Source organism: Ambystoma mexicanum, chromosome 2p (genome assembly GCF_040938575.1).
Source record: "Ambystoma mexicanum isolate Mex_15411 chromosome 2p, UKY_AmexF1_1, whole genome shotgun sequence".
Lineage (NCBI taxonomy): Eukaryota > Metazoa > Chordata > Amphibia > Caudata > Ambystomatidae > Ambystoma > Ambystoma mexicanum.
In genome coordinates, this window is record NC_090923.1 from 491,345,149 (window position 1) to 491,361,294 (window position 16,146).

A 16,146-nucleotide genomic window follows, 5' to 3' on the forward strand; every position below is an offset into this window, starting at 1 on the left:
GAATCTACACATCATCACGGACTTGTGTCATGCATCCATGGCGTTTCAAAGTCACACACACACTTCTCAGACACACACATGTGCACCATACATGTACATGAGAGCAGCACCCATCCCTCACCCCCCCTCCATGTCCAAGAACAGAGACTGGCATGCATTCATGTGTGCATTCCGCATACAGCTCCCTGTGTTGCATTGGAACACATGCACCATCCATGTGGTTCACACATTACTGGTCTCACATGCATGACCATGATGTCCCTGCACACACACATCCACACATGGCCTATGTCACACATACAGGCAAGTATCAGACTACCAGCACACTGCAACATGCTCTGTGGTCAGCAATGCTTGGCCACTTACCGCTAAACTCCAGACGAGTCTGCCTTCGAAGGATCTGGGCGTGGAGCGCTGGGCCTACGTGTTCCAGGACCCTCATCTGGATGTTGCTCATGCTAACCCGGCACCCCTCTGCATTCTCTTCCTTCGCGAGGCGCCGGGCCTTGTAGAGGGTCCTGGACCTGAAGTACTCCCAGCGCTTCCGGACGTGCTTGATGTCGCGGGTTGCCACCCCCTCCGCGTTGATGGCAACCACTGCGTCCTCCTAGATCCTCTCCCGCCATTCCTTGTTGGCGTGTGATGTTCCAAAGAGGCCGGCACCATAATGCCCCAGCAAATGCTCCACCAGGACACCAACTTCCTTCTCACTGAAGCTGGTGGCCCTCTGCCTCTCTGGCTGGGGGTCGCCAGTGATCTCAGATGGTGTTTGCCCTGACATGGCGACCCCTGAGGCAGGCGTGGGTGGGCAACTGGGGCTGGGCTGTGGAGCGATGGTATCCCAGTTGGGAGTCTTCTGTTCCAGTAGGGTTGGACACAGCAACTGGACCCCTGCAGATGGCTGACGTGCAGGCACCAAATAGCAGGGCATGTGGGAAGCAGGCAAGCAGCAGCAGATGGCTGGTGGGAGCGTGCTCGGGGGTTTTGGGGGCAGGAAAATGGTCTTCTGTGTGTTTTCGCGTGGCCAGCTTGATACGGAGTGATTTGGCAGTGAAAAAAGTGCACGTCAGCGTGAAATCCGAGGAAAGGCCCTTAGCGCGTAAGCACGTAAGTGATGTTACGCGTGGGCATTCCCCACAACACGGGTGCATTGTGATTCAGCACGTGAGAAAACTGCACGACACTGTGCTATTGGAGGAAAGGGCCTTAGCGCGTAAGCGCGTAAGTGACGTTGCACGTGTGGGCTGGCTTAAAAGGTACGAGTATCATGCTATTTTCTTGTACGTGCTTTTTGTGGAGAGCGAGCGGGTGTTTCTTGTACTTCTTGTCGGTTCACACGCGATTACTTCACAACGTTTCCAGTTCGTACTCCCTGTTTCCTCAGACTGCATTCTTTTCTTCTTTTGGTGGGGGTGTTGCCAACGTGCACACACACGTCTTTTTCACGTTCTTTTTCAAGGCAGACGGTGAGTCGCACATGTATTTTCCAACTGTGGTTGCCCCCGTGTGTCGCGTACCACAGGCTGCGTGTAACACGCGTACGCTTATTTTTGTGTTTCTGGATACCACAGTGTAGTGCAGGTTCATTTTTCCATGCACGTGGTCGACCAGGGGTTGCGTGCATGTGTACTTTTGTTTTTGGGGTGCCTGTGCATTGCGTGACCCGTCATCTTCCCCCAGAGGTCACATACAGCCTTGCTAGAGCACTAGGGTACGAATTCCATCTAGTACCCTACCCCTTTCACCCCAATTGCCCAGGACAATGGTTTACTGCAACTCCCATATGCACAACAACATCAGTGCCATGGTTGGGAGGCGAACAAGCAGTAAGGGAGGCAGAGGTGGCTGACCTCCAAAAGGTAGGCATGGTGGCCGCGGTAGGGAACGTGGCCAGGATTTGCAGGGTGCCCCTAGAGCCCCGTGTGTGGAGGACCAATCGGGGACACCTATGTCCCCCCCAATGGTTGTGGGAAACATAGCTGGCACCATCCCAGCTCAGCCCTTGTTGGACAAGCCCATTTTGTCACCTGAGCCGGCACAGGATGACTCCCAGGCTGACTTCCAGGTCAGCAAGTCTAATCCACGTGTGGCGGTGAAAGTTGCTGTCACCAGGTCACGTGGATCTGGGGCAGCAATGTCATCTGCTGCCCCAAGTAGTCAGGGTAGGGAGGCTGCAGGGGCAGCTGCAGCTCAATCCACCCCAGCTCCGAGTCTCCCAGCCGGGACAGTGTCGGTCCAGGTCCATCACACCGACATTGGCCCTGCCGAGATCACCCTGCAGCCAATGCCTACACCAAGACCTATGGTCATTGTGCCTTTACAGGCTTCTAGTACCCAGTCCACCTGCGCTTCTGCTCCTATTGACCAGAGCGGCGTAAGCCACTCAGGATCCGCACCACCACCTGAAACGCAGAGTAAAGAACAAGCTGGCTTCCAATCATGCCTCTACTCTGGTGACAGGCCGTGGGTCTCCACCAGAGGACGACCAACTCACTGAACATGAGTCTGTTGCTGGAACCTTCATCACAGAGGAACAGATCCAAGGCGTGGGAGACCTACCAGATTATGAGGCATCGTGCGGTGAGTGCCCATGCAAGTGTGTGTAATCCATGTGTATGTTTCTTGGGTGATGTGTAATGATTGAGTGCCAGGTGAGGATGTGTATTCCTGAGTGGTATTGGTCACCCATGTGCTTCCTCCAAACCCTTTACCGGCCTTGGGTTTGGGTATGACAGTATCCCTTCTGACCACAGTAGCCAATTAGCGCCACATTATTGCAGTTGCTCTTGAACTGTCATCTTGCAACAACATTGTTCAGATTTTTCAGTGTTCATTCAGCCTGATTGTTTCAATCCTCCCATTTTTGCAACACATTTTTCTGCCCTAATGCCACATATGTGACATGCTTTTGTCATAGATTAGAACCCACATTGGCCCACATTTATTACCTTGTCATGGGAATGATTTGACCATTCAGGCTGATTGAGTAAGGGTCTGCTCACATTAATTTTTGGGGCCTGTTAGAATGTGGAACATGATTGTTGTTTCCTGTCATGTTGAAGTGACCAACCATTGATGTATCCATCTGCCTGCCATCATTGTATTATTGCACACTGGATGTGTTGCAGTGTGTGGCACATGCATATTTTGTCACACTATTTTGCATTTTTCATCTCATCATGTCCATCTCACATGGATGGGTGACAGTACTCATTCACTGACATATGGCTGTACTTGTCAAACGTACCATGGTTATGCTACGTGACATCTGTGTGCTGGCATGTGTCATTTATGTGGATTGCCCCTGCCACTCACAGGCTAATATGTGATGCCAGTGCTATCCACCATGCAGCACATTTGTTGATTTTCCATCTTGGAGTCCTCAGTGTCTGCTTTTTGCCTCCCCTTCCAAATCATTGACAGGGCATGCATGCCAGGGTTATGGTCGTGTGGGACATGTGTTAGTCATGTACTGGATCTCTGCCTTGTCAGGCCTATGGGTGTGCTATGGTGCTCATGCCTGTTTCCATTTGTTGTCTTTCATGTTTTTGCAGGTGATGACACACTTGATGCTGTTGTGGTGGAGGAGATGGTGCAGACCCAGGAGGAATCTCAGCCACAACCGGGCACCAGTGGAGGACGTGGTGTGGTGGTGGGTGAAAACCCTATCATCCTGCAGACCATAATGTCCACGGGTGTCTCTGGGTGCCCCTCCCCAGACCTCTATGATTCAGGTGCTGAATCGGACAGTGGGACTTATGTGCTGTCGCAGGTGAGTGTTTCTGGCAGGGATGCTGTTCTGTCCAACCCACCTGCACCGGGGGTAGGCCCCTCTATGGTGATGTCAGTGTTGGTAACTCCGCCTTTGGCGGTTACGGATGCAGGGTCACACTCCACAACATCTGATCCTGTTCCTGGGCCAGCAGATCAGAGGGGGAATGCAGTCCTGCAGCCTCAGGCAGTGCCAGCTCAGCAAGGTGCAGATCGCCTTGCCACAAACAGGTGTGGTGCCCGCCGACGCGGTGGCCATATACGCCACCATGCAATACTGTATGGGAAAACTCCATGTACAGTATAGCAGCACAACAGGGAGCATTGATTGAAATGATGGCTCAGGCAATGGAGAGGGTGGCCACTTCCATTCTCCACCCTGAAATGCAGATGGAGCAACAACAGCAGGCAACAGACTCCATTTGCCAATCACACAGGGAAGACATGTTTGCGTCCAACAGGGACCGACGGGCGGCACTGGAGACTCTGCGCGAAGCCATATCTGTAGAGTCACAGGGCCACAGGGAAGCCCTGAGGTTAGAACTCCATTTCCTCAGGGAGACTCTGGGTGAACTTCAGGCTTCCCGAAATTTTAGGTCAGAACAGCAGCTGGAGCAACTCACACGTTCGGTCTCAGCTGAGCTGCAGGCAACTCGTGCGGAGATCCGGGCATCACGCAAGGCGATGCGTGCAGAAATGCAGGCAACCCGTGAGGTGCTGCATGGGGATCTCCGTACTATCATCCTCCAGAACGAGACCTTCCACACCCGCATGCTTGCTGCCATGGAGGACCAAACCAGGGCTTTGCGTGGGCTGCCTCCCATAGCGCTGCCACCTCCTGATGTAGCAGCAGGGGGTGAAGAGAGCGACAGCAGTTCTCCCACATTGGCGTAGGTGTGCAGGCCAAGAGCCCATGGAGGTATTTTTTTTCTCGCAACATCCACGCAGGTGGCTGTTGGTGTGCACTCTGTCCTCGAACCTCTGGGGTGCCCCCCCGCTCCCCCCCTGGTCCACACATGGCCATTTTTTTTTTACATTTGTTTTTACAGTGTCTTGCCTTGTGTGGCTCCCGTGGGCATCCACTGTGTATTCCAGCTGGGCACATACAGGCTTGTCCTGTCTTTGGGGTAGATGCTTGGTTTCCTGACACACACACCCCTCCTGCTTCCCCTTTCCAGGGGCTTGCAAAGGTTGTGAGCAAGTGACAGTGACTTACACAGTGACATTGGGCTCCCATGAGCTGTTGGGCAGTCTGTAGTCAAAACTCTGTGGACATCCCTAGTGGGGAATGTTGTTGTATTGAACACTGCATGGTGTATTGATATGTGCTTGTGCATCCATGTCTTCCTCCTTATTCACAGGTACCTTCTTCATGTCTTCACAAGGCTGTCTCCTTTGCAGATGCAGTTCATGTTGTATGCAGTACACTGACACATTTGCCTGACAGCAACACTCTGCAGTTGGAAGGGGTCGATGTGCTGGCTTATTCAGGTTGTAAGACTTGCAGAACTTTGATGTTGTACTGTCATATTTTGCCACTGTTTCATCCTGTGTTGCTGTATTGTGTTACTGGTAAGTATTTGTTAATGTGTGCTGTGTGTTATTGATTACTAGGAGCATATTGTCTGTGGCCTGTTTCCATTTGGGACAGTGCACTTTGTGACACTTGTGTTGTGTGTTGTACATTCATTTGGTTGCGTTCACATTGCATGACATGCCATGGTGTGTTGGGTAGCTGAGATGGGGAGGGGTTTGGTGACATGGCACTATTTTCATGTTGTATTTTGCAAGGGGGTAGTCATTCATGCAGCATAAATGTGTGTCTTTTTGTGACACAGCATTGGTTGTCTTTCAGTAGGTAGGGATGCACACAATGTAACACTTCCAGGTGACCAATCTCAGGCTGGTATGGTTGTGACAGTTGACTGTCCCTTATGTCATCATCATTGATTGTCAGCTGGTATGTGCCAGGGCTGTGTGCACTCCGCAGGGGTGTGATTTTAGGTGAAGTAATTAGCCACCAGCTGCGTACGGGCTGCCTCACCATATGCCCTTTCCCCTCCCATGCGCAGCAGCCGTGCATGTGGTTGGGGATGTGGGGGCATCATCATGTCCACCGGCAGGCCCCGGCGGGTTGCAACGTTGTATAGGACACATGCTGCCACTATGATCCTGCCACTACTGGGGGCGCGTATAGCAGCTGCCCACAAGAGCGGTCAATGGAGTGAAAGCGTGACTTGAGCACTCCGAATGTGCGCTCCACTATGCCCCGGGTTGCAATATGGGCTGTGTTGTATCTTACCTCTGGTGGTGTGGTGGGGTTCCGAATCGGCGTCATCATGTGGGTGCTCAGAGGGTAGGCACTGTCCCCTGGGGAGGTGATGATGGGTATCATTAGTGGGGTTGTGACATTACTCAGTATCTGACATGCACGCGTGTGCAGAGGAATTTATACTCACCAAGCAGCCATGTATCACCATGCCGCCCAGCTTCTAGGTCCCGGTTTAGGGGTGACATTCTGAAAATTAAACTGTCATGGGTGGACCCTGGATAGTTGGCAAATACTGAGGTGATGATTCCCTTGGCATCACATACTACCTGCACGTTGATAGAATGCCAGTGCTTGCGGTTTCTATAGATGTGCTCAGTTGCCCTGAGAGGATGTAGAGCCACATGGGTGCAATCAATGGCACTTAGAACTTTGGGGAAGTGTGCCACCCCGTAAAAGTCCTGGACGGCAGCCTGCCTTTCTGCAGGTGTTCTGGGCATGTATGTGTGCCTGCGGACTGAAGAGCGTACAGTCATGATGGCCAACACCTGGTGTAGACAGCGTGACTGCATGGCCTGTGACACCCCCCTGACTGCATGGCCTGTGACACCCCCCCCCCACTATGGCACTTGTCCGCTGAAATGAACCAGTGGCCAAGAAGTACAATACATTGAGCACCTTTTCCAAGGGGCTCAGTGCTTGGGAGCACAGGGTGGGTGATGTGAGGTCATCCTCCCACTCACTCACCAGGACGAGTATTATGTGTGGTGGGAACCTGTACCTTCCATACACCTGGTCATCAGGCATCCCGAAAAGGTTGGTCCTGGGTGAAAAAATTCTGGGCCTGGCTATCCTCCTCCTCCGGCGGTGTCCCATGACCACTGCTGCGAGGAATGGTACATTCATCGTAGCGTCTGAGCTTGTTTGTTGTTTGCGCGCACTTTTATGCTGCGCGGAGCCGCGTACGCCTGCTTCCTACTGGCGTACGTGTTTCCGGATTAGCACGTCTTTTTTTGTCACACGTGTTTCCTCTGTTCGATTCCATGAATACATGTTGTAGGTTTGCGTGTGTGCGTTCCGCACATTTACCTCCTGTACTTCCCCTGTAACGCCCACATTTTCACGCGTTGTTCCCCATTCCAGGTGTTACGCCCCGTGTTCCGCCCACTTTTGTTGTGTCCGCCACGCTATGTGCGCTTTCGCTGTGCACCTAGCGCACGCTTTTTGATGACGTGTGCGCCCGTGTGGCCACACAGGATTTTAGCGCACATCCCAGGATTTACACGCGCACGGACTTCCATGAATCGATGTGCGCGGCTTGCGCACGCTTGCGCAGCGATTTTCGGCGCACATTAATTCCATGAATCGGCCTGTAAGTATCTTGAACTATATCAACCAGCAGCCAGCATTCATAGAAACCATCTCTTCCACTGTATATCTGAGAATTCAGTGTCTAGGTCCCATTCCCATTATAGGTGCACCCTGTTTTTGCCATCTGGCCTAATCTGACTATATTATAAAGTTTCTAGATCATACACCTATTATCTCTCTCATCAGTTATTTCCGTAATACAGTCATGTGTTTCGGGTTCCTGTGGGAAGGATGGCCACAATCGGCGGGAGGCTACCTAATACGATAATATTGCAAACCTTTGTAAAATTGTCACCCATCTTAGCTTTAAATTCATCCATTGTCACAAATCAAACATCAGGGAATAAGTAGACACGTAAATTATTCAGCATTGTATCTAGGAGTTAAACCTGGGTAATAGTAATGGAACCCCTCTATTATAAACTGTTTTGAGGTCTAATGTACGAAATATTCTTCCACAAGCATTCACAGGGTGGAAAGTACAGAAGTCAACGTATCTGTTGCTAAATATTACAGATTTAATATTTGTAGGGTAGCCCCATATTTCTCTAGCATCAGATAACCCACCTCTCTGCTGACTAGTACCAGTACCCTGCAAAATATGCCTGCTCTACAAGATAGTAAAGTCTGGTGCAGTCAGCCCTCTGCATTTGTATGGTTCTACAAGCTGTTCCCAACTAATACTAGCTGCTCCATTCCCCGACAGAAACCCGAGTACCAGTGATCTCACTCACGTAAAAAACTCCCTCCCATACCATATGGGAACATTGCAGAAATAATATAGTAATTTGGGCAGTAAAATAATTTTCAGCTAAGAATGCTGTCCATACAGTGAGAGAGGAAGCCCATACTTTCAGCTATGTAACAAGCAACTGCAAATATCCTGCATGATTATCAGCATAATGTTTTTGATCTGGAGACCATTATTCCAAGACACTTAAATCTAGAGGGAAACCATCTAACACCCATCAAATCTGCTGGTGGCGTTGTTGTGTCAGTGAGGTGAAAGAGCTCAGACTTGGGCCTATTCACTCTATACCGGGTGTATCTGGTAAACTGGTGTACTGTGTCCATCATGGGACCCAAATTGGTCTGTGGGTCGCAAACATATAGGAGAGTATCATCAGCATATAATAAAATCACGTGAGGTGGTCCCATCATGTGGATGCCCCAATACCTGTGTTACGTTCTTGTATGTGCTGCAAGCAGCTCTATGATTAGTGCAAAAAGTAGGAGATAGCGGGCAACCTTGTCGAATTCCCCTCTCCAATTGCTGCATATGTGATATAATGTTATTGGTGTGAAACCTAGCCGTGGGACGGAAGTACAATAGCTACATGCAATTAATGAAATAATGACCAAACTGAAATTGCTTCAGGACCTTAAATAGGTACATCCATGACAGTGACTCAAAATCTTATTCAGCATTGAGTGTGGTCGCAACTGCCTTGGCATGCAGGTTTATTTTAGACAGGACACAGAACAGTTGTCTGAGTTTCAGTGCTGTGGATCTACTAGCGATAAATCCTGATTGGTCCGGATGTACAAACAATTCCATGTGCGGTAATAGACGAGTGGCCAGTATATTGGCAAACACTTTTGCATCTCCATTAATTAAGGACAGTGGCCTGTATGAAGCAACATCATTTGGGGGATTATTTGGTTTTAACAATACAGTGATGATGGCTTCTCTAAGCCATTTTGCTAATTCCCCACGTTCTAACGACTCTTCCCATAGTTGAAGTAGTCTTGTGGCTAGAGTTCATTTACATTTTTTATATAATTCAACCCCAAGACCATCCGACCCAGTCGGTTTGCTAGATGCCAATGATGATATAGCAGCGCACACTTCCTCAACTGTCACAGGTTGATCAAGGGCAAGTCTGGCCTCCTGAGAGATTTCCGGCAGAGTTATACCATTCAGATAGTCCCCTAGGCTTGCCTCTGAGCACGTATCTGCATTGACAAATAGAGCAGTATAATCATTTTTAAATACTGGGTTTATATGTTCATTGGTGACAGCTACCTCCCCTGTCTGACCCAGAATTCCTATTAGAGTGTGTGCATTACCCTCAGCTCTGACGTGGATTGCTCAAATTTAACTCAGCCAAATTTCACATTTACCGAGACTTCTCTGCTGGAGTCTGGGTAGCCAGGAGATCAAATGATCCAGTAAATCATCTGCTGCATGAGCGACAAATCCCGTACTCAATCCTTTCCCTGTCTAAGCTGCATATGGAGTGGAAAATCATTATTAGATACTGTGTTTATATCTTCATTGGTGACAACCACCTCCCATATGGGACCCACAATTCCTGTTATAATTTGTGCATTACCCTCAGCTCTGACTGTCCTCGCTAAAAACCTATGGGGTTGTTCTGCCTCCCCATATTTCCAAGCCCACACTGGTTTAGCTATGTGCATCACCTCTCCATCTGCCAGTTCCTGATATTTCACCACTTTCCCTTTCATCACACCCAGTAACATATTCGTCATTACATATTCATTATCTAGGCATCTTTGCTGTCTTTCCACATCACACAAGTGGATGTGAGTGTTCCCGCAGAGACTGACAACAACTCTCCCTGTATCTACACTTTAAACGTTTCCCACACAGTGGAATGTAGGGGCATAGATCCAGCGTTGATTGAGATTTTTGTGAAGAAATCATCAATCTTATCCTGAAGGGAAGCAACTAGACTTAGGTCTAACAACATGGACGGTGACATCCTCAACATAGGACGATCCTGAGGTTGCTCCACTAAAAAAATGGACAATGTACTGGGGAGTGATCAGACAATGTGTGCTGTAGTATCTCAAACCGCTGCACTTTCGATACCAATGCAGAGGAAAGCAGCCCGTAATCTATTGTCATGGACTGTCAAGTAAAAGGTATACTCCAGTCCATTAGGATTTAAACACTGCCAATTATCAGTTAACTGTAGATGGTTTATTATTTGGATGAGCGCCTCTGCTGTGGCAGACAATGTACGTGGGGTTGTGAAAGAGTGGTCAAGGACATCATTAAGAATAATGTTAAAATTAACTCCCCAAATAACCAAATAATGGGGGTGTCTATCGCCCTCACCGAGATGTCTATATTAGGCCCATACTTATAGACCAATCCAACCTCTTTACGAAAGATCGTCCTTCAGACTATCACATATTGGCCCACAGGGTTATCACAGCTTCTTATGACTTAAAATGGAATTGAGTGATGTATTAGGGTGAGTACAACCCCTGCTTACAACAAGTAGTTAGTATTGTATCTTTGACATCCCCACCTTAGGGTGAACGCCTCGTGAGTATTCGTCAGTGTATGCGTCTCCTGCAGCATAAGAATATTGGGCTAATGTCTGACTAAATAAGCCAGCAACTTTCTCTCCTTGACCGGGATGTTCACCCCCTGCATATTCTATGTGAAAAAAGTGAAGGGGTGTCCCATTCTAGTGGTATCATAACCTGCCATAGGTAGTTGCTTGTTCCCACAGTGCCCCCCACATCAATTCATCGTGCAGTCATAACACTAATCATTGTATTGGTCAAACTTTTTAAAGTAACCTCCCTTAACCTTGCACCCCCATGCTCATAGTGGCCCCCAACCTGGCAGTGTACAACCATACCAACCCCAATAGAAAATTCAAGGAAAACAGTGCAAACTGCAACTCAACATACAAGAAAGGATCCACCAGGTGTATGATCAACATTTGTTCTTATGCCCTAGAACAATACATACGTATAAAGTTCATCCACCTGATGCCCTGGGGTCAAGCCCCAGAGGTAGATGTATCTAGTGTTGAGCTGGTGACAAGATATGTATTGTTTGAGTCTTGTCGCACAGGGACAGAAATTGATGCCTCAATATATGCCATGGCTTCTCCAGGACTCTCAAAGAAGTGTGGCCTGCCTCCATGCTGTATGCGCAGCTTGGACAGAAAAAGGATTGAATACGGACGGGATTTGACGCTCATGAAGCAGACTCTTTACTGGATTATATGATCTCTTGGCTGCCTGGACTCCAGCAGAGAAGTCTGGGTAAATGTGAATTTTTGCAGAGTCAATCCACGTTCTCTGGATAGTTGTTGTATTTGACCCCTGTCACGATAATTCAATAGCAGAGCAATGATCGTGCGTGGCGGTACACCAGGCTTCGAGACAGGGACCAATGCTCAGTGAGCACGTTCCTCCAGAAAATGTGCTGAAAATGTAACATCTCCAAGAAGAGATTTCAGGAGATTCTCAAGGAATTCCTCTATGGGCCCTTTCACAGCATTCTTGGACACTACAACAATGTGTGCATTATTGCGGCAAGACCGCGATTCCAAATCTTTGCGTTTCGCACACGCATCTGTTAGTTCCTTCTTAACCACTTTTAGCAGTTGATCATAGGATTAAACTTTATCATCAAGTTTCCAATCTGTGTTTCAGCCTCAGTTATATGCCCGCTCTCTCTGTCTAATCTGGAACAGAGGGAGCGGATGTTGGCTACTACATCATCCAGTTTGAATTAACCAAGGAAAAAATGGACTGTATGGCAGCCATTAGGGATTCCATACCAGCAGGGGCTGTCATGCTGCACACAGGGGTAGCGACTGTGGTGGGTTACGTATTCCACTCCTTGATGGGGGTGCTGGTAAACAAGTCCGTCGGCCCGTGCTTTTCCCCATCCCCCCTCGCCATTACCAGCGCTTTCATAAATTGTGTGGAGGCAATTTCCTGCTTAGCACTTGAGCTGTAGCAGTAGAGCACAGGTACTGCTTGACACAGCTGACCAGCAGGCTATCAACAGTATTCCATTCTTTTGAGCAGAATTCATCCTGGACACATTCAAGGAGACCAGAGTAGAGCAGCTTAGGCACCTACACCATCTGCAAAAGGCCCGCAGCACCTCATATTTTAAACGGTACAAAACACTTAGCTCCCTCCTTCCAATGTTGAGGTACAGTCACAAATGATGTCAGTGTAATCGTCTGCGCAGCCCCGTACACACCCGGGGTATCCCAGAAGCCAAGTTTAAAAGAACAAAAACAGCAGTCTGAGGCGTCGCCACGTGCAGCTCAAAGCCAGTCCTCACTTGTACTCTTCACAGCTCCAGTGAGTGTAGGATGATGAAATACAGGTTGCCGGGACCGCCAGGGGCGCAATCCACCCTCACAGATAAAAAATGTCTGCAACCAGTGTCACTCAAGTTTACGTGTGGATGTCAGGACTATACAGAGTGCTGAAAGTGCCTCACTGGCTCCAGAACAGGCTGGCATCAGGATCTCCCTGGGTCTCTCCTGCCACTCCGCTCCTACGTTCAGTCGGCTGCACCGCAGCCCCAGTGTCTTGCCGTACTCAAACCCAGGTAGCTGGCAGCCACGCACAGGGACCGCCACACGTGCGCTCACAGCTGCAAGCTCTTACGCTGTTTGTTTCACGCTAGATCCTTAAGCACCTTGGGAGCTGGATATCACCCGATCAACAGTATCCGAGGAGACAAGCAGTCAGGCAAAAGAAAGGATTTATTCAAAGCAGGATGTTGCTGGGAACAGAGCTAAACAATTAAGCGGCCATGCTCATTGTTGCTCAGCAGCGCCCCCAAGATTGAAATTTAATATGGTTTTAACAAACACATTTCTAGGGGCTACAAAGAATATACAGCAAAAGGAAAGAGTAAGTCGATTTTGTGGCAGGGATATACAAACATGAACACACTTGGTGAATAATTGTTAACCAATAACGGCGCAGCGTGAGCATTGGCTGAGGAAATTCATTCTAACCTACAGTCAGATGACCTCTGAAACCGAGTTCTTAATTCTCACCAGATTTCATTATCTGTTGCAGTTTTGAATGGAATCTTTGAAATAATGAATTGTTAGTATAAGGATTTTGAATGTATGGTTGAGCAAATGAAGGGATCAAGATGAAATGTTTACGGTCCAAATAGGGAATGAGGATTGATGAATTAAGAAAGATATTTGCAGAGTTTAGTGTGGGATTGTTTGAATTAATTGTGTTTAGAATCTATATTTTTTTTAATTCATGTTTTTTTAATTGTGCATTTATTGTATACATGTGCATATTAGCGTTGTATTTTGTGAAACGTTTAAACTGTAAACCGAAGCACAATAAACAATAAACAATACAACCATTCCATTTTTCGTCTTTCTGACCGTCTAACCCTACCCTCTTCACAAGCCTGCAACGCCAAAGCCCATTATATGCAACACGTCTGTGTGAGGATGGGCATTTTGTTCAGGGTGCTCTCACTTTGAATCTTGGTTGCCAAGAGGCTTCTGCTGGGAGTGTCCTTGGCTAGACAGGCATCACGATGGATTCATGAGAGACAGATCCCCGACCTATTGCCCTGCAGGCTGCAACAGTGGAAGGCAGTCTAGAGAACATACACACAGTCTATCCATGGCTGGGCTGGGCTCACAGTGTTGACATGTGTGTTCTAAAATTCAGATGTGGACGCAATACTTATATGAACTACCAGATAACATACCAAAACTCAGATACAGCTTAAAATTCATGATTACCCTGCTACCTGGGTAGATCATCATATTTAATATGGTTTGGGGTCACATGTGCAGATTTAAATGCACCCTCTGTCTGTAGTAACTTTGCTGTCCAAGCAGCTGTCAGCCAGGGCAGCTGAGATCTCTAAGTCTGCTCTGTGCTCTGTGCCCCTGGAGAATGGGAGCTGCACCCCAGGAGACTGATACATCAGGGCACAGATGTGCGTTATGCTTCTACCGTGGAGTTTAATGAAAGGGGGTCTATATAACTTGCCACCCTTTCTGAGATGGATTGCCTGCATCATTTTATTATTAATAATAATCAAATTAGCCAGGGTGTCTACACCCTTACCAGATTGAAATTCGTCACACTCTTTTTACAAACACTTACTCTCTCAGTGTTTGTGAAGACTCAACTCGTCTAACTCCACAATCTTTGCCTCCTGCACAATAGTCCTGCCCTACCTCTTCAATATGTTGCCACTCACTCTCCCCTTAAAGTTGGTACTCCGCTGTCTTTGCTCCAGAAATGTCCCACATTCTGTCTCTAAGAAGTCAGGATCTCCCTAATGCTCCACGCTACTAATACTCCATTCCCCTAATGCCACAGACTCCTTCTCCAACATAACTAATCCCTTTTCACTATATCATGCTTCAACTTCCTCACCACAGTCTTTAAACACCCCTTTCCTCATCTCTCTCTTCCACGACTCTGTCCTGACATGACGTCTCCAGGACAGGCGTCTCCCAGGGTCTGCTCCTCTCCTCCTACCAGCTTTACAAATGCTTGACACTGACTGACTGGGCTGGCTGCTTCTAATGGCTCCCTCTCCTACCCGGGCAAGGCTTAGTAACATTGGTTGCACCAGAACTGTGTGGTGAAATGTATGGCTTGGCTAGCCTATAAGATGACCACATTTCTGAAGACCTGTGGTTTGCAAGTGGGCTGGCCTATCAAGGACAGCCACCAATTTGTAATCTAAAATGGTCTTGGACAGATTGATTGTCTTGACTCCCCCCGGTTGCTCTGCTCTGATTTTCTGCTTAGAGTGGAGACCCTCTGTATACTAATAGTTTAGACAGAAGACAGAAACCCAGTGGTAAGCATGGGAAAATGTTTGTATTAGTGAGTGTTTGTCATTGAAAATATGGCAACACTGTTACTCCTACGATGATTACCAGAGTGGAAGAACAATGAATGCTTACTATGACCATCACCCAGCAGAAACATGTCACTTTATTCCCTTCAATTTATTTACAAAGCAACATTTTGTATTCACAGCAGTCTTGTGAACAGCGTGGGTCCCACAAATGTTCCTTTCGGATATCCCTAAAAAAAGTGCTGAAAGAACTGATGTATCTGCATATCTGTCATGTAATCCAGAATGCTGGAAGTTTGTTCTCACAAAGAGAAAGAGTTTGCTTCACTTGTAATTGGTTTTGGTCTGTCCGGAGGAAGCTTCACGCTTCCTCATGAATATGTGGCCCGAGGCTCTGGTTTCTGGGACTTAAGGGTCTGGTGGACCCCATGGGGGTGTCCCTGGCATTATGGGAAGCTGTTTGTTGCTGTCCCATACCTCTAGCTATTGGACCACCCCACAACATTCTAGACTGTAAGCCTCAATAGACTTTGCCATGACATTATACATTATAATTACAATTATATAGCATAGGGCGTTTGATCCGCTCTACCTGAGCATTAGGGCTATGGATACTGAGATTAGCTCAATATGGGTCAAGGCAAGTATATTAGTACACTATGACCATGAACCTGTCCTGCATGGAGTTCAGAAAGCATTATGTTTGTCCACCACATATAATTGAAAGCCTGATTTTCATATTTGCTTCATATGGCCTTCATGTGTGATGCATTCCCGATGATGATGCATGCTCTTTTTATGCATAGCGCATACGTAAAAACAAGTTTCTATACCGTGTTTTGGAGTAGTACTGGAAAGTGTGCAGAGAAGTGAAGAAATGTTTAAGGGGGTGTACATCAATGGTTGGTGACTATACAGGATCACCAATATCCTGGTAGCCAATCCTATTTATTGAGCAATGCAGGAAAACAGTTGACACTTTGGATACAAGTTCAGTGATTTGCAACATTCACTTATAGTGAAAAGTCAGGGAGAAAGGGTAAATCTGTGTTAAACTCCAATGTTTAGGTATGCTGGAAAAGAATTGAAGTTTACACTCAAGACTCAAGGACGTCACTCTACAACCCTAGAT